Consider the following 24,253-nt stretch of genomic DNA (forward strand, 5'->3'; position numbering starts at 1 on the left):
CGTGAACGGATGTATACTTGCATTGATCCATTGTGTCATCCACAATGCCGAAATGACTCAGGAAATGCCACTAAAATGTCCCTCAGAGTATAATACATGCAAGGTATTTGCTTTCAGACGCTTCACGCCGTACACGTACACGGCCATCTGTCCTTTGCTGCATTAAACTTGCGTCATCTCAAAAGACCACCTGTTGTCATTTGGCGGCCGTCCAGTTGCTCTAGTCGCCTTCGTCGCCGATCAGTAGTAGTCAGCGTGGGTGCATGAACCAGGAGCCTATGCAGCGACGTTCACTAACGGTGTTGAGGAGACACTGTTAGTAGCCCCTTGGTTCATCTGGGAAATTAGTTGCTCGACAGTTGCACCTCTATTTGTCCGTACACATCTCAGCAGCCGACGTTCACCCATGACATCTATGTATTTGAAATAGGAGGAGCGCAGATGCACCACCTGCTAAAAGTTTTTACATCCGATGGCATGGAATATATCTGTTTACGTGCATAGAAAGAAGATATTTTCCTGACAAGGAACATAATTCACGTGAAATTGTTAACGACCTTAACAATGTATGTTACTGTCAGCTAACAATAATGTTATTAACTAAGACTAGTTTTTGTACATAACATTTTACTTGAGCCTTAATCAACAACCAGTTCAGCCGTCGATCGAAGCGAAATGTTGCAAGAGGAGTGTACATCATAAATTAAGTTTATATATATATGTGTGTTGTTGTGGTCTTCAGTCCTGAGACTGGCTTGATGCAGCTCTCCATGCTACTCTACCTTGTGCAAGCTTCTTCATCTCCCAGTACCTACTGCTGCAACCTACATCCTTCTGAATCTGCTTAGTGTAGTCATCTCTTGGTCTCCCTCTACGATTTTTACCCTCCACGCTGCCCTCCAATACTAAATTGGTGATCCCTTGACGCCTCAGAACATGTCCTACCAACCGATCCCTTCTTCTGGTCGAGTTGTGCCACAAACTTCTCTTCTCCCCAATCCTATTCAATACTTCCTCATCAGTTATGTGATCTACCCATCTAATCTTCAGCATTCTTCTGTAGCACCACATTTCGAAAGCTTATATTCTCTTCTTGTCCAAACTATTTATCGTCCATATATATAAAATTCACATTCTCTAACATCAATGAAGAGGACAAAAAGCCTTTTTTTTATTTTAGCGACTTAATATTTAACGGTTTTAAAGATACATTACAGATCGATAAATGGTGTCAAGATATGACATATAAGGCGAGGAAGCATCGAAGTTGGTAAAAACTTATTTGCTATTTGTTCTTCTGGGTTTGAAGTAATATTATCGCTAGGAAAATCAATTTTTATGTAACCAATACTATTTTTAGAAAATAATTCCTATTTCAATTTATAACAAATGGTCAGTAGAAAATTGCATTCGTTTGGCTGAACAATATTTTGAATTTTTCCTTTGTGACGTCGATGCTAGAGACATTTGACAGATGGTTTTTTTGTCTATGTAGTGGTTGTCTCCATTACAGGTCGCAGAACGCATTAAAAATCTCTCAGTTAACGGGTATTCATGAGATGTTATTAAAAAGTGGAGAAAATTATGCAAATTCCAGTCGGATAATAAAATAGATGATTGAGATAAGTAGAAAATATTATGATACCTGCTGTGTATCGTTGAAGTGTTTTAACTGTGTTAAACTATTTTAAGTTGTGTCAAGGGGGTATAATACACTCCTGGAAATTGAAATAAGAAGACCGTGAATTCATTGTCCCAGGAAGGGGAAACTTTATTGACACATTCCTGGGGTCAGATACATCACATGATCACACTGACAGAACCACAGGCACATAGACACAGGCAACAGAGCATGCACAATGTCGGCACTAGTACAGTGTATATCCACCTTTCGCAACAATGCAGGCTGCTATTCTCCCATGCCATTTCCACCTGGCGCCTCAGTTGCACCAGCGTTCGTGCTGGACGTGCAGACCGCGTGAGACGACGCTTCATCCAGTCACAAACATGCTCAGTGGGGGACAGATCCGGAGATCTTGCTGGCCAGGGTAGTTGACTTACACCTTCTAGAGCACGTTGGGTGGCACGGGATACATGCGGACGTGCATTGTCCTGTGGGAACAGCAAGTTCCCTTGCCGGTCTAGGAATGGTAGAACGATGGGTTCGATGATGGTTTGGATGTACCGTGCACTATTCAGTGTCCCCTCGACGATCCCCACACCATTATGCCGGGTGTTGGCACTGTGTGCCTCGTTCGTATGCAGTCCTGATTGTGGCGCTCACCTGCACGGCGCCAAACACGCATACGACCATCATTGGCACCAAGGCAGAAGCGACTCTCATCGCTGAAGACGACACGTCTCCATTCGTCCCTCCATTCACGCCTGTCGCGACACCACTGGAGGCGGGCTGCACGATGTTGGGGCGTGAGCGGAAGACGGCCTAACGGTATGCGGGACCGTAGCCCAGCTTCATGCAGACGGTTGCGAATGGTCCTCGCCGATACCCCAGGAGCAACAGTGTCCCTAATTTGCCGGGATGTGGCGGTGCGGTTCCCTACGGCACTGCGGAGGATCCTACGGTCTTGGCGTGCATCCGTGCGTCGCTGCGGTCCGGTCCCAGGTCGACGGGCACGTGCACCTTCCGCCGACCGCTGGCGACAACATCGATGTACTGTGGAGACCACACGCCCCACGTGTTGTGCAATTCGGCGGTACGTCCACCCGGCCTCCCGCATGCCCACTATACGCCCTCGCTCAAAGTCCGTCAACTGCACATACGGTTCACGTCCACGCTGTCGCGGCATGCTACCAGTGTTAAAGACTGCGATGGAGCTCCGTATGCCACGGCAAACTGGCTGACACTGACGGCGGCGGTGCACAAATGCTGCGCAGCTAGCGCCATTCGACGGCCAACACCGCGGTTCCTGGTGTGTCCGCTGTGCCGTGCGTGTGATCATTGCTTGTACAGCCCTTTCGCAGTGTCCGGAGCAAGTATGGTGGGTCTGACACACCGGTGTCAATGTGTTCTTTTTTCCATTTCCAGGAGTGTATTTTAAAAATGTACGTTTGCAAGAATGTTTGAACGTTGTGGAGATGCAAAGCTTACGGATGTTGAGTTATCTTACCTTAAATGCTGGGAGCCAACCCCTGGTGATACCGGTTGCTGAAGCGAAGATCGAACTGGTGCCCCACACCTGAAAAATAGGGTTTATGCATATAGCGTCCCGTAAAGAAATACACCACTATAAGCATTTACTTGGTATGGTTTCTCGTTCCGGTTCCTTTTATTAGTCAGAGCCAGCTACAAATCAACTTTAGCAGATAATTCTTTTAAAAATGAAGTATGTCTATAAACTGCTACTTGCATTTCTTATTTTTACATTATTTACCTTACCTTGCCTATTTACATGTTGTTATGCAAAGATAGCTGACTCTCGTTTCACTTGAACTGAGGTTAGGTACGTACGCATAAATGACTTTGAATACTGAAAAGCAATCACAAGAAGATTTGAGCAATTTGAGTGGAACCGAAGCCATTCGAGTTATCAATCTATTGTTGCATGGATGTCACTAGCCGCTATGATGGATTGAGTACCCTTAGCAGTAACAGCATACATTCCCGTTATTACTGATTTAATGCGTTACACCACTGCATGAAACGACTGAAGACAGTAAGACTTTTACTGTACTTATACCCTTTCCGATAATGTTGTAGAGTTGTTCCAATTTTTCAGTTTGCAGGATTACTTTTATCTTGAAATGTCCAATAATATGCCCTGTCTGTACAACTGACTATGTGTTTAAATCACTTCTTCCCTATGTGAACTTAAAGTTCGACTTCCCTAAGAGACTGTAACTCTCCCAATGAAAAAATGTCTCTTAGGGACATTTTTACGAAACTGTTTTCAAAATGAAGTTAAATGCCGCAATGACTAATACTCACCATTCAGACTCACAGCTATTGACCAACTCACAAATATCTCCAAGCTACAAATCAGAATAATTAAATTGCTGTAATAGACACGATATATGTTGTCGAAAACTGCTACGCACATTGCACCTTGTCTTTCCATATCTCTCTTCGTCAAATATTCCAACGTTAATTAGACCTTCCACGCAATAAAAAAGTCTGATCTGGTGCAACACTGTCCTCGAATTATACCGGGTGGTTACTGTTAAGCTTTCCCCATTTGACACCCTGTAACACGGAAACTAATTACCGTACGATTACCAAACCTGACAGCAGTAATGTCCACAGTATTGGGTGCATGATTTCCATTCGTCACGGCGCCACCGTCCAGTTCCAGCTGGGACCACCAGGTGTCGTGATCAGTCATTGTGATTCCTAGTCTCGCACACCTGACCAGTCTCTATGCACTTGTTGACGTGTCAACATGAGCTTGGACAAAAGGAGCAGGGCATTATTGGTGAAGCTCTATTATCAAAACAACAATAATGCTGCAGCTGCACTTCGATAATACGAATCACTAGCTGAAAGGATTGCGGAAGGGTTCGCTTCCTCCACCTGCTGTACGATCAACTGGAGAACGGGCGTCGCTCCGGGAAGAGCAACACAGTTGGTTGATGAAATCGCTGTTGCTGTGGCAGACAACGCTGCGCACAATTCCCGATCGTCAGGCAGTGTGCGTGCTGTGTCAGACAGTTGAACATCTCGTTGTCCACTGCACGGAAGGTGCTTCGAACCATTCTCAAATGGCATCTGTACAAGATCCATATCCTACAGCAGCTGGCACCACAGGACAAACAACAACGCGTTGACTTCGCTTTCCGCTTTCTCGCAGAGATTGAAGTTGACGAAGGCTGGCCCTTGACCATCCTATGGATAGACGAACCTAATTTTCTCTGACGAGTGAGGTGAACACACAGAATTGCCGAGTGTGGGAAGCTTCACCTCCAGTCAGTGCACATGAAGTTCCTCTGTAAGGTGAACGTGTCACCGTATGCTGTGCCTTCACAGCTACGTTCATCATTGGCCCATTCTTTTTTTGAACGGATTGGCGCTCAAGGACCAAAGACGTGCAGTGCGACTAGCCAGCATTACTGCGATATGCTTCTCCAGCAAGTCATACCCGCACTACAGGAGAGACACGCATTTAACACAACAGTTTTCATGCAAGACGGGTCTCCATTTCACATCGTTCGTGAATTTCACCTGCTTCTCCGAAACAAAACAAAAAAAAATGGTTCAAATGGCTCTGAGCACTACGGGACTTAACTTCTGAGGTCATCAGTCCCTTAGAACTTAGAACTACTTAAACCTAACTAGCCTAAGGACATCACACACATCCATGCCCGAGGCAGGATTCGAACCTGCGACCGTAGCGGTCGTGCGGTTCCAGACTGTAGCGGCTAGAACGGCTTGGTCACTCCGGCCAGCTTTCCGAAACATATTTCGAAACGATCGAATAATCAGGCGATTGTTTCCGGCATGGCCAGCACGATCACCTGATCTCTCTCCCTGTGACCTCTGGCTGTTGCGCTACCTGAGGGATAGGGTTTACCAAGAGAACATTCACACATGTGCTGATCTGAAGCGCAGCGCATCAAAAGAGATAACCAGCATACCTACGGACATGCTTCGTTGTGCTGTGCACTGTGCAATCCTGCACTTTCAGACTCCTCTGGACACTGATGGGCGCCAAACTGAGCCATTTGTACCAGTAATGGTATCGGTTTGTTATTGTATGATGTACCGTAGGAGCATATGGAAAGTCTTTCAATTGAATTGATTCTGCATTATTTCTCTTCGCAATCTCCCTGAAATTAATGCTACCAAGTTTGGTACTCATACTGTAATTAGTTACAGAGCTATCAAGATTTGCTTCGGTAATGAACATTTCAGTTACCTCTGCCTCCAATTTCACCAAATACACAACGCCCCTTATTGCTGTCTCCTATCAGTACTGCAAGCTACTACTGTCTACACGTACAGTCTACGAAAGTTTACATAATTTGTCTCAGCGTTCAAGCGTTCATAATCTTCTGTAAATGCCATGAGAAGTAACCGGGAAGCTTTCAGCACACCAGTTACACTAATAGTCTGTCGATAAAGAGAACACTATTGCGATGGAGTGTAACAGATGCATCTCGCACAGAAGGGTTCCAGTAGCAGTGTACGCAAGAGGAAACTAAGTTCATGAGTTGGCGGTCCCAAGCAACAGACTGTATAAATAATAATAGACTAAGACAAAAGAAAAAAGGTGTACCACGAAGGAATCAGCCGAATGAGACGGAAATCGGTATATGTGATGAACATGTACAGACAAATAAATGGTTACAGTTTCATAAGAAAATGGGTTATGTATTAAGTCAATAACGTAGTGGTCCACCTCTGCCCCCTATGACAGCGATTACTTGGCTTGGCATACGCTGATGTAGAATTGTTAGATATCTTCTTAAGGGATATCGTGGCAAATTCTGTTTAATTGGCGCTTTAGATCGACAAAATCTCAAAAGCCCTGTCCATAATGCTCCGAAAGTTCTGAACTGGGAAGGTACCCAGCGACCTTGCTGGTCAAAGCACGGTTTGGCATGCACGAGGACAAGCAGAAGAAGCGCTTCGAACTGAGTCCTGATGATAAGAGTAGACGCGATTAGAGACACCCCAGACTTTGGTGGGATGCGAACCATGAATGTCGCCCACCATACACACGACAAGCAGAAATGATGGAGCAGTTAAGTTCCGGGGTGCGATTTCAGTTCATCATAGGATCGGTTTGGTTGTCATTCGTGGCATCCTTATAGCGGAGCGGCACGTCGACGATATTCTACGTCCCGTTTCGTTGCGCTTCATGTCAAGCCATCGTAGGCTTTCGTCCCAGCACCTATTGCTTTTCTTCGTGCTTTCCCAACCCTACCTTGGCCAGGAGGCTCCCGAGATCTCCACCCAGCTGAGCATTTCAGAGCATTATGTGCAGGGCCTCCGGACCTAACGAATCAATTGGACAGAATATGGCACGATATCCCTAAGGATAACATCCAACAAATCTGTCAATCAACTACCGATATCCATTCGAGTCGGATAATTGATTCATGGTGCGTAGTTTTCTTCTGTCTGAGAGGGTACTGAGAACTTGGCATTTACGTAGCGTTTCCTCTGCTAAAATACGCGCAACACTGCGTGAAATAATCGCAAAAATCAATGTCGAACGTACGACGAATGTATTCGTTTGGACAGAGCGGTGAAATTTGGCATTAATGGGCTATGGCAGCTGGCGATCGAAGCGAGTGACTTTGCTAACAGCTCGTCTCACAAGGCTAGAAAGGAACCGGGCGAGGTGGCGCAGTGGTTAGCACACTGGACTCGCATTCGGGAGGACGACGGTTCAATCCCGTCTCAAGCCATCCTGATTTAGGTTTTCCGTGATTTCCCTAAATCGTATCAGGCAAATGCCGGGATGGTTCCTTTGAAAGAGCACGGCCGATTTCCTTCCCAATCCTTCCCTAACCCGAGCTTGCGCTCCGTCTCTAATGACCTCGTTGTCGACGGGACGTTAAACACTAATCACCACCACTACCGCTAGAAAGGAAATGCTATAATAATGAAACAATTTGCTCTTGTGGGCGTGTTTGCAAGAACTCCCTGTTTGAAATTAAAGCAGCAGGGAGGAAATATAACTATAACTACTGCTTTCAACTTTTTCTACGTTTTCATTTCAGAAACTGTCTGCAGCATGTGGAACTAATACTGTGTGTGTGTGTGTGTTCAACTCTTTGCCAGCAGTTTCCTGCTTCGAAGTTTCGACCCCTCCCACGCTGCCAGCCGCGTCAGCAGAGTGCAAGCCATTACACGGCTGTGGCTACTCTCCTCGCAAACGATAATTACTCGCAGTTATCTCTGTTGTTTAATGCAGGCTTTATCTTGAGCTGATGAAATTCCGGCTCGTGGGAGCGTGTAGCGCCACTAGCTTTTTGGAGGGGAGCGCAACTTCTTTCTCGCTCTTTTTGCAGCGGCGGCCAGCCCCTGTAGCTAACGCGGTGGGAAAGCAACGACAATTACGCCTCCTCTCCGCTCCCCGGCCGCTCTTAGCACAGCAGCCATCGCTGGCCACTTGTCAACACGTGCGTCGGGGCCGTGTGGCGTACGCCGACCGCCACCGCTTGCGCACGCCGCGCTGCGGCAGGGTGCTGTTTTGCCAGCTAGCTCGTTACCGCTCCGCTCCCGTATCCGGAAACTAATTAGCGCGCGCGCAGGGACCATTAAGGAGCAAAGACCGGTCAGTGGCGGCCAGCGCAAAACTGAATACGGCTACGCGAACTGGCAGCGCGCTTTGACAGCCGCTGGTGATAGATGTGGCGCGTAATCGCTGCTCCACTCACTTACTCACTCTGCGTGTGTTTACGTTTCAATGGTTGTTTATATTTGGCTATTGCTGTCAGCGGCAGCTACGCAGAGGTTCATGTGAAAATATCGTGTTTTGAATCAGAAATTACGTTTGAACAACGTTTATCTGTTTGGTCTCTCCGCGTCTGCGACGCCGAATTTCTCTCACTAATGACTACCAGTGGTTTCCATATCTAATTAGATCCTTCTTTCATCGAATTATTGCACTATAGACATATTGAGATAGTTACATCAATTTATAATGAGGTGCCGAAAGAAATGGCGATATGCAAATACACGGATGACAGTAGCATCGCGTACGCAAGGTATAAAATGGCAGTGCATTGGCAGAGCCATCATTTGTAGTCAGGTGGTACATGTAAAACCATTTCTGAAGTGATTATGACCGCACGACGTCATTAACAGACTTTGAACGCGGAATGGTAGTTAGAGCTAGACGCTTGGGACAACAAAAAATGGCTCTGAGCACTATGGGACTTAACTTCTGAGGTCATTCATCAGTCCCCTAGAACCTAGAACTACTTGAACCTAACTAACCTAAGGACATCACACACATCCATGCCCGAGGCAGGATTCGAGCCTGCGACGGTAGCGGTCGGGCGGTTCCAGACTGAAGCGCCTAGAACCGCTCGGCCACTTCGGCCGACGCATGGGACATTTCACTTAGGAAATCGTTAGGGAATCCAGTATTCAGAGGTACAGTGTTAAGAGAATTCCCAGAAAACCAAATTTTAGGCATTATTTCTCACCAAGGACAACGCATTGGCCGACGGCCTGCACTTAACGATTGAGAACAGCGGCATTTACGTAGCATTTTCTCTGAGTAACACAGCGTGAAATAATCGAAAAATGTATTCGTTTGGACATAGCGGCGAAATTTGGCGTTAATGGGCTATGGCAGCTGGCGATCGACGCGAGTGCCTTTGCTAACAGCACGGAATCGCCTGAGTGGCACTTCTCTTGGGCTCGTGACAAAATCGGCTGGGCTCCAGACGCACAGAAAACTGAGGTCCTGTCATATGGATGCCGATTACAGTTGATTAAGAGCTGATGGTACGGATCGAGTCTGGCGCAGACTCCACTAAGCCATAGAACCAAATTGTCAACAAGGCACTGTGCAAGCTGGAGGTGCCTCCATAATGGTGAAGGCTGTTTTTACATGGAATGGACTTGGTCCTCTGGTCCAACGCAAACGATCTTTGACTGGAAATGTTCATGTTCGGCTACTTTCAGAACATTTATTCCGATTCATGGACTTGATGCTTCAAAACAACGATGGAATCTTCATGAATGACAATGCGCCATGTCAACGGGCCAAAACTGTTCGGTACTGGTTTCAAGAACATACAAGATAGTTCGAGCGAACGATTTGGCCACCCCGGCGGGATTAGCCGAGAGGTCTAAAAGCGCTGCAGTCATGGACTGTGTGGCTGGTTCCGGCGGAGGTTCGAGTCCTCCCTCGGGCATGGGTATGTGTATTTGTCGTTAGGATAATTTAGGTTAAGTAGTGTGCAGGCTTAGGGACTGATGACCTTAGCAGTTAAGTCCCATAAGATTTCACACATATTTGAACATTTTTTGGAACATTTATGGTATATAGCCGAGAGGTCAATTCGAGCACATAATCGTGTACCGGCAATACTTTCGCAGTTATTGACGACTACAGAGGCAGCACGGCTTAGTATTTCTGCAGCGGCTTACAACGAATTATCAAGTCCATGTCTCGTCCAATTGCTGCACCACGTCAGGCAAAAGGATTTACTACGCTATACTGGGCGGTATCCCATAACTTTTGCCGGCCGCGGTGGCCGTGCGGTTCTGGCGCTGCGGTCCGGAACCGCGGGACTGCTACAGTCGCAGGTTCGAATCCTGCCTCGGGCATGGGTGTGTGTGATGTCCTTAGGTTAGTTAGGTTTAAGTAGTTCTACGTTCTAGGGGACTTATGTCCTAAGATGTTGAGTCCCATAGTGCTCAGAGCCATTTGAACCCATAACTTTTGTAAGCGCAGTGTATTGAGAGTATTGCACTCATATATTTGGATATCAATTTAAATGGGCCAAAGACAAATTTTACGTTACACCTATATACCACGCTACATCTTATGGTTTTAACCGCGCAGTTCCATCAAATTGCATTAATGCTGATGTCGACGTTTTAACCGCAGTTCTAACATTTCCCGCAGGTTATCTATGCGGTTAAAGTCAAATGATTAGGCAGGCCAATCGAGTTGTAACACAGTGGGGGAGTTGTTTAGAAAACCAATCACATATTATATCAAGCTAATGGACTTTCCTGTGTTCGTCTTTATGTGCCTAACTGAATGCGAACAACCAGACACTAGTTACTATGGAGCGACGTGCACCCCGACATGCCTATCTGCAGGAACCCTGCACCAGGAACGGCAGACACAAACAAATCATCGTAATAGGTACATCCAATGCGAAGGCTGCCATCATTGTCAGAAATAGAAACTTTACAGTTACACAGATAGCTTCTCTATGTACCATACACATCGCATCAGTGGAAATAGTGCACAAAGGCGATAAGTGGATTATTGCGCTGTTATAAGTGCAGTACTCGCAGTCCATTACGTACATACATACCTCAGTTACATCAGAGACGCTGTCGAATATGCCAGGAACAGAAACTTACTGATAGGTGCTAAATGCAAGGTCGACTACATGGCACTATGGGACGGGGGAACCAAGTCCATGGGGGACTGATGACCTGAGCCGTTTAGTCCCCCTTAAGCATCACAACAAGCAACCAACCAACCAAGTCCATGGGGGACTGATGACCTGAGCCGTTTAGTCCCCCTTAAGCATCACAACAAGCAACCAACCAACCAAGTCCATGGCGTGCTAAATGAACACAACCTCTACATCGTCAACAGTCTGAATCAGCCACCCACCTGCATAGCGCCATCGGGAGCCAGCAGCAGATTGACACAATGCAAATGCACTGCCACTTACAATGGACCGGGAGGTCATGCATGGCGCTACTCACAGCTGTCACAACGCTTTCGTCATGAACATAGACACACAGATACACACTACTACGATTTGTCTGTGCCTGCGCATCGAGGTGACTAATTTTTTGTCCGGTGAGTTTAAGTACCTGTGGAGCTTCAGAAGGTAACTGTGCGAAGACTATGAGAGACAAAAAAAAAACAGACACATATCAGTGGATAGAGCATCTCACAATAAAGGTTCTCAATATAGGCACATTTAGTTCACTGTAATATCTGCTGCTGCTGCTCACGAAGGCCAATGATATCAGCCCATTTTGCACGTCTCCTCATTAGGCTGGCTATCTGAAGGTGCGAACTGAAGCGATGCGACAACAGACGCTTCGGAACCTGAAATGAAAGTCCCTGGATGGAAGGCGACTTTCTGATTGGGAAACGATATTGAGAAAAATTAGGTATCCGACATTTGAAGCTGATTGTATAACTACCCTACTCCCCTCAACGTATATTTCACGTTAGGACAACAAACATAATATAAATTAGGGCTCGTACGGAGGCCTATAGACATTTGCAACAGCAGGGGAAATGACTAGCAGTGATACGGTGCACCCTCGGCCAATCGCCGAACGGTGACTTGCGGAGCATGTATGTAGATGTCGACGATAGTGGATGACTTTTATACATATTTTGACACACCTGCGCTCTAATATTGTGCTCTGCAACTACGTCAAAGGGCGTATTACGATTCGAGTCTTGGAGGGACGCTCTATCCACTAAATGTGTAATTTATAGGGTTCCGTACCTTAGTCAGTAAAGACGGGTCGTTTGTGGGATCACTCTGTTGCCCATCTGCCTATCCGTCTGTTAAGTCTCCTTTTACTCAGGAATGAGCAGAGTTATCAAAATGAAATTTATGTCAAACACTAGGTGTACAGTCTCATGGAGGAGTAATTTTTTAAGTCATCAGTATCGTGAGTAGCTTAATGCGGCCTGCCACTGATTCCTCTCCTGTGCCAAGCTTACCATCTCAGACTACCACTTCCAACCTATGTCCTCAATTATTTACTGGACGTATACAAATCTCTGTCTTCCTCGACAGTTCAAAAATCTTTAAAATGTCTCTGAGCACTATGGGACATAACATCTGAGGTCATCAGTGCCCTACACTTAGAACTAGTTCAACCTAACTAACCTAAGGACAGCACACACATCCATGCCCGAGACAGGATTCCAACCTGAGACCGTCGCAGCAGCGCGGTTTCGGACTGACACGCCTAGAACCACTCGGCCACAACGGCCGGCCCTCGACAGTTATTACCCTCTTGTTGTCTTAACAGATACCATATAATCCTGTACCTTCTTTTTGTCAGTGTTTTCACTACCTGTTGTCTTAACAGATACCATATAGTCCTGTACCTTCTTTTTGTCAGTGTTTTCACTATATTCGTTCCCTCAACGATTCTGCGGAGAACATTCTCATTTCTTCATTATCAATCCTCCTAATTTTCAACATTCTTCTATAGCACCAAACTGCAAATACATCGATTATCTCCTGGTCTGGTTTTTCCGAAGTCCAAGTTCCACAGTCGTACAAAGCTGTTCCCCAAACACAACTTCGCAGAAATTTCTTCCTCAAATTAAGATCTGTGTTTGGTACGAGTAGACTTTTCCTGCCCAAGAAAGACCTTTTTCCCAGTACTGGTCTTCTTTTTATGATGTCCTTGCTCCGTCCGTCGTGGATTATTTCGTTACCTACGTAGAAGAATTCATAACTTCGTCTACTCGGCAATCACCAAATCCGATTTTAAGTTTCTCGCTGTTCTCATTTCTGATGCTTCTCATCATCTTTCACTTTATTCAATTTACTGTCTGTCCATGATATGTACTCATTAGACTGTTCATTCCATTCAAGAGATTATGTAATTCTTCTTCATTTTCACAGAGAACACCAGTGTCAACAGCGAATGTTATCATTGATGTCTTTTCACCTTGAATTTTAATCCTACTTTTCAACCTCTCATTTATTTCAATCATTGCTTCTTCGATGTATACATTGAACAGCAGGGGCAAACGATTGAATTCCTGTGTTAAACACTTTTTAACTCGAATTCTTCTTACTTGGTCTTCCAGTCTTATCGTTCCCTCTTGATTGTTGCACACATTGTAAACCACCCGTCTTTCCTTAGAGCTTACCCCTACTGTATTCAGAATTCGGAACGTTTTGCACCCTTTTACATTGTCGAACGCTTTCTGAAGGTCGACAAATCCTACGAATGTGTCTTGGTTTTTCTTTAGCTTTGCTTCCATTTTCACGCGCATCATCAGGATTGCCACTCTGGTGCTTTTAGCTTTCCTAAAGACAAGCTAATTGTCATCCAATAGATCTTTAGTTTTTTGCATTATTCCCTTTTTTATTCTTGTCTATGTCTTTGTTGTTATTTGATGACAGATGGATACTAACAACAGAAGCCACCCATTCTGTCGCACTAAGTACAAAACTAAATTTTGGATCTCAATCGACAGCTAAACAACACTCAAGGCGATGCATTAAAGCATGTTGCACCTTCTTATCACAAAGCCAGCACCCAGAATTATGCTTGAAATATCTATGTATCTTCTGCAAAACCATCTGAAGACAAGACTGAAAAAGTTTGAAAATCGGTTCATGGAATGAATAAATAACTATTTAAAGAAAAATGACTGATTGGAGTTCTGTGTATTTATATTCAATAAACAGTCACGGGTTCTAAAACATCCGTATTGGATAAGCTTAAGCTTCAAGCTAGCTCCTTGTACAATCCGCCGTGATCATGAAAACTGATACTAAAAGCAATTCCACTAAAGAAATAGTTCTGTACTGTTGCATACTGTACAACACTTTCATTGCAAGTTGTCTCTGTCTGTTCTTTGCTGAATAACTTCAAGGTCGGAGCAGTAACTGTCAATGGACAACGACAGGAGAAGAGGCCATTATCCTGTTTCAGGAAATTCATGAAACTGTAGAGGCTGAAGAGAGAATATTCCACATTCGTTTTTAAACCGAAATTGGTAGATAAAAGAAAATGTGTTGCATTATTTATTGAACGCCCAACGTACAAACGGAGCGATGTGGGTCAGCAGGTGGCTGTGCTCCTTGCCACAACAACGATGGTTCCGAGGAACAGGGTAATAATTCCCTCCCATCAGGGAGATCACAAAGAATGGAAGAGGAAGATGCAACTACAAAGCCCTCCACAGCGCCCATGGAACCGGCAGCGCATGCCGACAGACAGGGCACCGATGGAGTGCATTGTGGAATTTGACAGACAGGAACTGACGTATTTTAATAGTAGTACACATAGGTGTAGTGTATATTTATAGTAGAAATAGTTTTTGCTAATTATAATTGCTATAAGTATTTGAAACAGTCAGCAGACTGGGGTGGCCGAGCGGTTCTAGGCGCTACAATGCGGAACTGCGCGACCGCTACGGTCGCAGGTTCGAATCCTCCCTCGGGCATGGATGTGTGTGATGTCCTTAGGTTCTAGGGGTCTGATGACCTCAGAAGTTAAGTCCCATAGTGCTCAGAGCCATTTGAACGATTTTTGAAACAGTCATGGTGATGAGAGGTAGCATTGTGAGAGGGTAATATTGCACAGTGCATAATTTGAGTAAGAATTTGCGCAAGTTTCAATACAGCCTGTGATTAAATATTAAATTGCAGGTTACAGACCACAGTTGAATAAATAAATAAATAACTACCTGGGTTAGTTCAGATGGCTCTGAGTACTATGGGACTTAACTTCTGAGGTCATCAGTCCCCTCGAACTTAGAACTACTTAAACCTAACTAACCTACGGACATCACACACAGCCATGCCCGAGGCAGGATTCGAACCTGCGACCGTAGCAGTCGCGCGGCCTAGGTGAGTTCACTTTTATAAGATTCGTGTAAATTTGTTCCAGTGAAGACTTACTCCTTCGAAACATTGAAATTCTAGTGCTTTCGTGTTGTGAGAGGTGGTTGAGCCTGCATTTTAACACTACGTTTAGCAACTACGGCATCGCATCCATCAAGGATAAAATCAAAGCAGTAATTCGTGCACAGAATGATAGCGAAAAGCCTTTCCCTAGTTCGGGAACAATGTATTGTACTCATTTTTATGTTGTGTTGTATTACCTAACTGTAATTACTGACGGATGCAATATCGAGGCACGTGCAGAACGGGTTTTCTCCCACCCTTGGCTGACCCCTGACGCGAGCAGCGCCGCGCTGCTAGGGCTGGGGTTTGGCGGCGGTTCAGCAGCGCTGAGCGGCGCGGTGGTTCTGAATAGAAACTTTCTTGCAGATGACAACTGGGTGTCTAACTGAATTGCTCTACCTCCTGAAATATTCAGGCACGACTCACCATCCGCCCTCGAAATTCCTACTGGAAAGTAAGACAAATTTCCTGATGGAAGAGACTCACCTGGTCTGTCACTAACTTGATGTAGGTCGAGCGATAATCCACCTGCAGCTGAAAGGGAAAAGCACCACACGCGTCGCGGTTCTATTGAACTGGTTCCCGACGGCAGTTAAGATGACGGGAGGAGACATGCTACTGTCGGGAGCGGTTTAGCGTAGGGCCTACGAGCGCGCGAGAGGTCTCGAGTACAGTGGCTGTACCAGCGCGGTCCTCCCTGCAGCAGCAGATGCGCGGAGCGAGGGAGAGGGCGGCTCCGGCAGCTGCCGCGGCGTGTTTCCGCTTTTTTATTCCGCCTGACTTCTCCTCTCCTCCCTCTCCTCGGCCCCCCTCCTGTCCCCTGCCCCCTTTTCGCGGGTGTGTCAGTCGCGCAGGGTGTGTGAGTGGTGGGGGGCCGTGATCACTCACCGACAGCCGCCCCCGGCCCGCTTGCAGACAGCTGACGTCGCGACACGGCGCCGACCGCCGCGCCGCTCAGCGCTGCTGAGCCGCCGCCACCCCCCCGCCCTAGCAGCACGGCGCTGCTCGCGTCAGGGGTCAGCCGAGGGTGGGGGGAAACCCGTTCTGCACGTGCCTCGATATTGCATCCGTCAGAAATTACAGTTAGTCAATACGATACGCCATAAAAATGAATACAATACACTGTACCCTGACTAGGGAAAGGCTTTTCGCTATCAGTTTATTATTGGTTCGGCGATATCGATACCGCTGCAGCACTAGACAATCTCATCTCAGATATCCATATGCGCTATGTGAAACCTAAATACACTGTAAGCCAAAACAACTGCGCTTGGCAACATTGCAGGCACAAAATGAAAGCTTGCAGTGTGTTTCGAAGTATTCACATCAAACTTCTAGGTGCAATAGATAACGACCTGGGGTACAACTTTTGCCGGTGGCAGAGCCTTCTTCGATGCACACCGGCGACGCTAGGGTTCTACAAGGTGAAGTCACATTAATGTGACCACTGCCTTTGTTCGACGACAACGTGCAATAACCACGCACAGACGGCAGGTAGTAGCTCTAGCTGTGGAGGGTATTTAAAGCGTATCGGAGGTACATGGAAAACAGTGCAGACATTGCCGCAATGTGGGACCGGATAGATATCAAAGTTAGAATTATATTAGTAGCTTCAGCTGCTGACGGGACTGATATATATGAACGGGGACAGGTGAAAATGTGTGCCCCGACCGGGGCTCGAACCCGAGATCTCCTGCTTGCATGGCAAACGCTCTATCCATCGCCGGCCGGAGTGGCCGAGCGGTTCTAGGCACTACAGTTTGGAACCGCGTTACCGCTACGATCGCAGGTTCGAATCCTACCTCCGGCATGGATGTGTGTGATGTCCTTAGGTTAGTTAGGTTTAAATAGTTCTAAGTTCTAGGGACTGATGACCTCAGAAGTTAAGTCCCATAGTGCTCAGAGCCATTTGAACCATTTCCTATCCATCTTTTTTTTAATTTTGTTCGGTATTGTTCGTTGCGTTTGGTCTGGCCGGACGTCAAAAGACATCCTTTCAAGTTGATCGTTGATTCCTGATTCCTTTATTCAGTGGTTTTTTTTTTCAGAGTGCGAGCAGCCCTTTGAACACGCTGAGCTACCGTTCCGGCGTCCACCTGAGCCACTGAGGCGACAGAGGGTTGCGCGATTGCAGGGACTAACTCGCGCACGCCTCCCACGAGACCCACACACTACATTCGTAGTGTCCTACCCCAACACACTCATTACTCGTGGAAGACGTTCTTACCAAGTCCTGTAAGAGTTCGGGGAATGTGTGTGCACCCGCACAGAAGAAGAAAGTATTGCCGGAACCATATACTTATATGGACAGATATCTGTCGTTCAAAAGGGCATGGTCAATGGCTTTCGAGTGAAGGATGGAAGTATTTCCAAAACGGCTAAGTCTGTAAATTGATCGCATGCTGTAACGGTTAAGTACACCGTGCATGGAAGAATGACGCTATTCAAGTCTCTGAGTTCCGATTCCTCGATCCAATTGGGATCCAGCCCTCCACACGGCGAACTGTGGAACGGCGTGTTAGAAGACTTAATAGCTTTTAGAGACCTCTTATCTTGTCTTGTCTGCAGCTTTCAACGGTCGGTGAATAAGTCACTACGATTTTGGTAAGATGTTACGTGACTGAGCAGAAGTTGAGCCTTTTGCAGTACGGACCCATTAGTTGTTCATAGATATCATATACTTTCCAGAAAGTGGAAGTCCAAGAACGTAGTGCTCGGACTAAGAAGGGTGTAAGACAGGGCTATAATGTTTCGCCTTCTACTGCTGAATCTGTACATCGAAACAACAATGACAGAAATAAAAACGTTCAGGAGTGGGATAAAAATTTAAGGTAAAAGAATACCAATGATAACACTGGCTGATAACATTGTTATCCTAAGTGACAGTGAAGAAGAATTACAGTATGCGTTGAAGCAATGAACAGTCTAATGGGTTCAAAATATGGATTGAGAGTAAATCGAAGAAAGACGAAAGTAATGAGAAGTAGCAAAAATGACAACACTGAGAAACTTAATATCAAAATTAGTGATCACGAAGTAGACGAAGTTAAAGACACCTGTTACCTAGGTGGCCAAGGAGCATGGAGAAAATAAAAGGGAGATTAGCACTGGCAAAAGGGCGTTCCAGGCCAAGAGAAGTCTGCTACTATGAAACGTAGGTCTTCACAGGAGGAAGACATTTCTGAGTACTGTATGGTAGCGAGACGTGAACTGTGGAAAAACCGAAGACAGTCGAAGCATTTGAGATGTGGTGCTGCAGACGAATGTCGAAAACTTGGTGGACTGCTAAAGTAAGGAATGAGGACGTTATCCCCAGAATCGGCAAAAAAGATTATAGTGAAAACACTGACAAGAGGAAGGGACAGTATGATAAAACATGTGTTCAGAAATCAGGGAATAACTTCAGGGGTACTAGAGGTAAAAATTGTTGGTAAAAGTTGTAGAGAAAATCAGAGATTGGAATGCGTCCAGAAAATAATTTATTGCGCAGGTATCAATTGCCAATGTGCTCCTCTGAGATGAAAAGGATGACAGGTCTACATCAAACCAGCAGGAAAATTTTCTAAAATTAAGAATAAAAAGGGGCAATCATATGGTTATTGGGTACCGGTTTTTGTGGTTCGTACTGCGTACTTTTAGGTGGAGTGTTTCGCGGAATGTTTCATGAGCTTAAACCATGTTTTGCATAGGGAGCTGCTGTGATTGTTACGTTGTCAAGACAGCAGTCTTCGATCTACGGTACAAAGTCGCATTTTTTAAACCTTTCTGAATAGTAGAGCATTTAAATTCGTCACACTGCCAGCCAATGAGCTTTCATGATTCTATTCTCGAGGTACCTATTACTTAGCTTCATGTTTTGTAGCTTATTGCACCCCATTACATTCTGTAATTGGATTTTTTAGACATCACATTCCTGTTCAGACTAATTTGCACTCAATTTTACTTTGCAGTTAGCACAGTCACATTTGATATAGAATTAAGTATACCATCAGCAAAGATAATTTCTCCTCTATTAAGGAGGATAGGACGTCAAACGGGCCGACTTGGAGCAGGAGAGGCACCACAGGACATTTTAATTTCTACTGTCTATACTTTTACAAATAAATTCAGAAAACTTCGTCACCATGACCAGGAAGAATTGAAGACTCACACTCATAGCAGTGGAAGTTCAAAAACTTAGCAAAATACCTTTTTTACATGTGAAATTTCATTATTTTTTCACTTACTACTGGCTGCATTTGTTGCTATAGGTACACTTTTCTTCCTACGTAAGAGAGATTCTTCGATTGCACAGCATACAAACAGTACTTACAGGTGTATCAAACTCTAGAATGTTCCAAATCTATGAAAAAACTGTGGTAAAAATTGAGATAATTAACTATAAAATTTGAGTTTTTTCTAAACATGAAATTGAAAATGTAACAGTTCATTCATTTTTTCATAAATTAAATAAATTCTAGAGTTTCATACACCTATAACTAGGGTTTGTACGCTGTCCAAAATTCATCGAAGAATCTCTCTTACTTAGGAAGAAAAGTATACCTATAGCAACAAGTGCAGCCAGTAGTAAGTGAAAAAATGTTGAAATTGCACATGTAAAAAAAAAAAGGTATTTTGTTACGTTTTTGAGCTGCCACTACTATGAGTATGAATTCTGAATCATTCCTGGTCATGTTGTCAAAGTGTTATGAATTTATTTGTAAAAGTATAGACAGCGGAAATTAAAATATCCTGTGGTGCCTCTCCTGCTCCAAGTCGGCCCGTTTGACGTACTACCCCCCTTAAACTGTTTCTGCAAACAATACCCAGATTCTCAGCAGTCAAGGTGAACACTACGCATCGTCTTCCTATGTTTTGATTTTCAGAAGAAAAGGTAAGTGACGGAAGAGACGGTAGTAGCAGAGCTCCAGTTCATCATTTCTTGTGCAGTGTGATTATTTTATGTCTTTTAATTCTGATCTATGATAACAATCCCTGTACACTATTTCTGTTGCAGCCAGAGGGGCTATAAGCATCGTTGTTTACACGTTTCTCATGTAAATTCAGACCCTTGCTAAGGCTAATCAGGCTCACACAATGAATTAAGTATTTGCTACGCCCATTACAAACACGTTGTTCTAAGCAAGTCTCTCCTGTTCTAGATCACCGCTCTAAATATTCAGTTAACATCTAAATTCGTGGCTCTAAGCTTTCCGTATGAGCGGGCACTTCACTTTAGGAAAGATTTCGGAATTATTATAATAGGTAACCTGTTTTCAAATCTAGATCGTAAGCTTATGCCCTTTTCCTCCACTCTTCCCTTTTATTCTTCCCCTTATAAGCTTCCGTATTTCTCTTCATCTGCTGACGTTCATATCAAGCTCCTACCGTGAGCCGATGCTTTCAGAGACTCGATGGACGCTTCTCACGCGCCTATTACGCGGATCATAGCCTCGTTTGCAGGCGTGCGGTCCTCATAAAGCGGCGAGACGCGGCACCGCTCGCACAGTCTGGAGACGGCGGGAGGCGTCGAATACATTCTGTGGGAGCGAGCCGTTTCCCCGTGATAGGGCCAGCTGCGTCGTATTTCCTGGCAGCCGAGAACCTGCCGGTGTCTGTGCCTGGCACTGGCTGCGCTCAGGAATAGCGCCGTCTGCACTCGGATCGGCTATACGGCGGTGCGGTTAGTCCGTCGACCCTGCGCCTTCAAGTGGCCCATACGCAGTCGACCAGGCACCAGCGCCGCCGCCGCCGCCGCATGCACTTGACATTTCTTGTGCCGCGAGGAGGCTCTGGCCGCGTCGCAGTTCGGGAGCTCAGTGGAGACGTCTCACATCCAACAGGGATTTGGGGTCCCTCGGCGGTAGGGCACGGAGCCTGGATCTCTATGCCGGCGAAAAATCCCCGGTGGAAGGGAAGAGAGCGCCTGTGATCTTACTGATGCCTGGCTCTTGCCGCCAGACTGACTGTAGAAGAGAGGAGGGAAAAAGAGAATGTCTAAATCGCAGTATATCTTAAGGAGACGAGTACAGTAGATTCGAAAAATTGGTGAACGGCAGACTTAGGCAAGTGGAAAGGCATTACAGTGCACCAGGGAGAAATGCTGGAGTGCAGGGCACCTATAGTATCGCACACCTCACGGAATCTTAACGTACTGCGTGTCGATTGTGGTTCAAATAGTTCAAATGGCTCTGAGCGCTATGGGACTTACGTTCTGAGGTCATAAGTCCCCAAAAACATAGAACTACTTAAACATAACTAACGTAAGGACATCACACACATCCATGCCCGAGGCAGGATTCGAACCTGCGACCGCAGTGGTCACGCGGGTCCAGACTGTAGCGCCTAGAACCGCTCGGCCACGCCAGCCGGCGCGTTGATTTTGGAATCGTAGCTCGAAGGCAAAGAGGGTCTGTACGATAATGGCGTTCGCTTCGTCTGGTATAGAAAGTTAATTCGGCACAAATTATATATAAACTCAATTTGACGTGTAACAGCGAAGCGGTTTAACAAAATGATAAATTTGAGCTTGTTGCATAAAGTGAACATCGGAGAGTGATGGTAATGCTTCCGCAAAGTATGCCATTGCTCCTTCATTATTCCAAAGTCACGTAAATAGAGACAGAGATACCTCCTAGTGGACACGGTTGCTGTAGCGAGACCAGGAACTTTCTTCAAAGGCATTTTACAAGTACATTTCTTTATCATTCTGTGGAGGTAATATATTTATTTCTTGATTCCGATTTCCATTTGTTGTTCGTCACCCTGGTTTGAGTTTTGTGACGTTTTTATATCTTCTCCTCTGTGTCCATTTCTTCCTTCTCCTCTCTCTGCCCATTTCCTACTCCCTCTTCTCACTCTCTCCATCTTCTCCCCTCTCTTTTCTCTCTGCCCATGCAGTCGTATATTTCATGACTTCTTTGATCCGAATTTAAACAAAAAAAACTGAGTTTTCCTACAGCAGATGAGTACTTCACAAAAATTTGGAAACAAAATATATTGCCAATAAATATATCTATGCTTATTTTTCATTCATATGATAAGCAACCAGCGACTATGCGGAGATATACTTGCCAAAATATACTCGTGAGAGTGCTCTTGCATATGTCTGACGGTGCATATGAATGGCGCATTTGTTCATAAACAACGTTAATGCAGTGCTATGTGTACAGATTAACATTATGGGCGGTACGTGCTGAAATTTGATTACTGCAGCTTAAAACGCGCAGCGGTTGCTTGGAATGGGCATTTACTATATTATCTTTTTATTTTTTGAAATAATTTAGTTATTTTTATTACTCTTACTCTTTTAGTATTGCTATTTTCAGCATTTACCGATTTTCAATGGCCGGTCGCTGTGACCGTGCGGTTCTAGCCGCTTCACTCCGGAACCGTGTGATCGCTACAGTCGCAGGTTCGAATCCTGCCTCGGTCATGGCTGTGTGTGATGTCCTTAGGTTAGTTAGGTGTAAGTAGTTCTAAATCTATGGGACTGATGACCTCAGATGTTAAGTCCCATAGTGCTTAGAGCCATTTGAACCATTTTTGATTTTCAATAGAGAAATAACACAGCCAAACGGTTGCAAATAATTGTTTAATACATTTACCTAGGTTCGACAGCTCTGAGGATTTCTACATCAGAATAAAAATTTGAGAGTCCCACAAAATAACACAAGAAAAATAAACTTGACAGAGACGTTAACCAAGATGAAGAAAGTCATAACATAGAAATGTTACATTGCGAGAAGGCAATATTCAGAGCTTATAGCAGATATGGCCTTGTCACATAGTAAAAATTAAAAACATACCAGCCAATCGAAGTACACCTTGCAAGTAACAACATCAGACTGATGATGTTACTTGCAAGGTGTACTTGCATGCTGCTACAGAAACAAGACACAAGTTGTGCTGCCTATCGGACACACAGTGACATTTCCCCATTTGAGACATTGTAACAGAAATAAGCGAATTAAACAACAATTAATTATTTTAAAAAATTCAAACGATGAGAGCTTAATGCATTTTTGAAAATGCAAAGTAGTCAAGTAAATGAAGTACAAGTAAGACCCATCTATTAGGCTTTACTGAAATGCCCACTACGTAACGTACAGAGTATTGTCGAATATTTACACAAACATCTGCACAGTCCAGAAACATCTGCGTGAAGGAAACTTTAGTAGTGCACATCTACATGAGATCTGAGGAAAAATATGTATCGGAGCTAGAGGCAGGAAAACGTAACAAAAATTAAAAGAATCAAAAATCCGCGAGTAGTGAATAAAGCCATTTAAATTCGTTTTGATGTTTAATTATAACTGTTCGTTGAGGATGAGGATATCATTCTTAGAAACATGTTTGAAACTCTCGAGCTCTTCGAGTCGTCGAGCCTGTGGCCTTTCTCTTCCCTAAGTAAAACGGAAACTTCTTCAATATTGCTCGGTTTCTGACCGGAAATTAACTTACGATCCGCAAAAGTGCCTCTTTCTTACAATAATTGTTCCTTATACCTGACAGTGAAAGATCCTCTAGTCTGTTCTAACAGGACACATATCACTAGTGATTTTATAAATGGATAAACTGTGTATAGGAGCAACTGTGGACTTGTGTTGGTGAATAAGATTGTTCTGCAAGGTATTGTTTTTAGAAAATCCAACTCAGCATCCGTATTTTTCTACTAGAAGGCGACCGATTTGTTCGTGCAGAATTTCATTTCCTAACTTGAAATCCAACTTGATCAGTCTACTACAAAAGCTAGATTTTGTTTCTAACATTTCAGATTTGAATGGAAGGGAAAAATCCATATCAGGTGTTCATCATCAGGAAACCACACATTTGAGTTGCAACAAATAATATACGTTAACTATTTGGAATCTATGATGTCAAAACATAGTTCTTAGATTCTCTGAAGTGTGGAACACAAAGTCGCACTTTCCTTTTCATTTTGAATCGCCACATGTTTCTGTCCTCAAGGCGACTA

At 44.8% G+C, this 24,253-nt stretch overlaps 1 protein-coding gene across 2 annotated transcripts in view; it reads right to left on the reverse strand.

Annotated features, from left to right (window-relative positions):
- Window positions 1-24,253, reverse strand: part of LOC126332527 (leucine-rich repeat-containing protein 15-like) — an 889,610-nt gene that overhangs the window by 370,658 nt on the left and 494,699 nt on the right. The window contains exons 1-2 of one of the 2 annotated variants that reach the window (XM_049996615.1): window positions 15,784-15,975; window positions 3,129-3,197 (exon numbers count right to left, since the gene is read on the reverse strand). The gene's annotated coding sequence lies outside the window, so the exon portion shown is untranslated. Of the gene's footprint in view, window positions 1-3,128; window positions 3,198-15,783; window positions 15,976-24,253 lie in introns of those variants that run through there. The other variant, XM_049996616.1, reaches the window with a different exon arrangement.

The sequence above is a fragment of the Schistocerca gregaria genome, chromosome 2 (genome assembly GCF_023897955.1).
Source record: "Schistocerca gregaria isolate iqSchGreg1 chromosome 2, iqSchGreg1.2, whole genome shotgun sequence".
Lineage (NCBI taxonomy): Eukaryota > Metazoa > Arthropoda > Insecta > Orthoptera > Acrididae > Schistocerca > Schistocerca gregaria.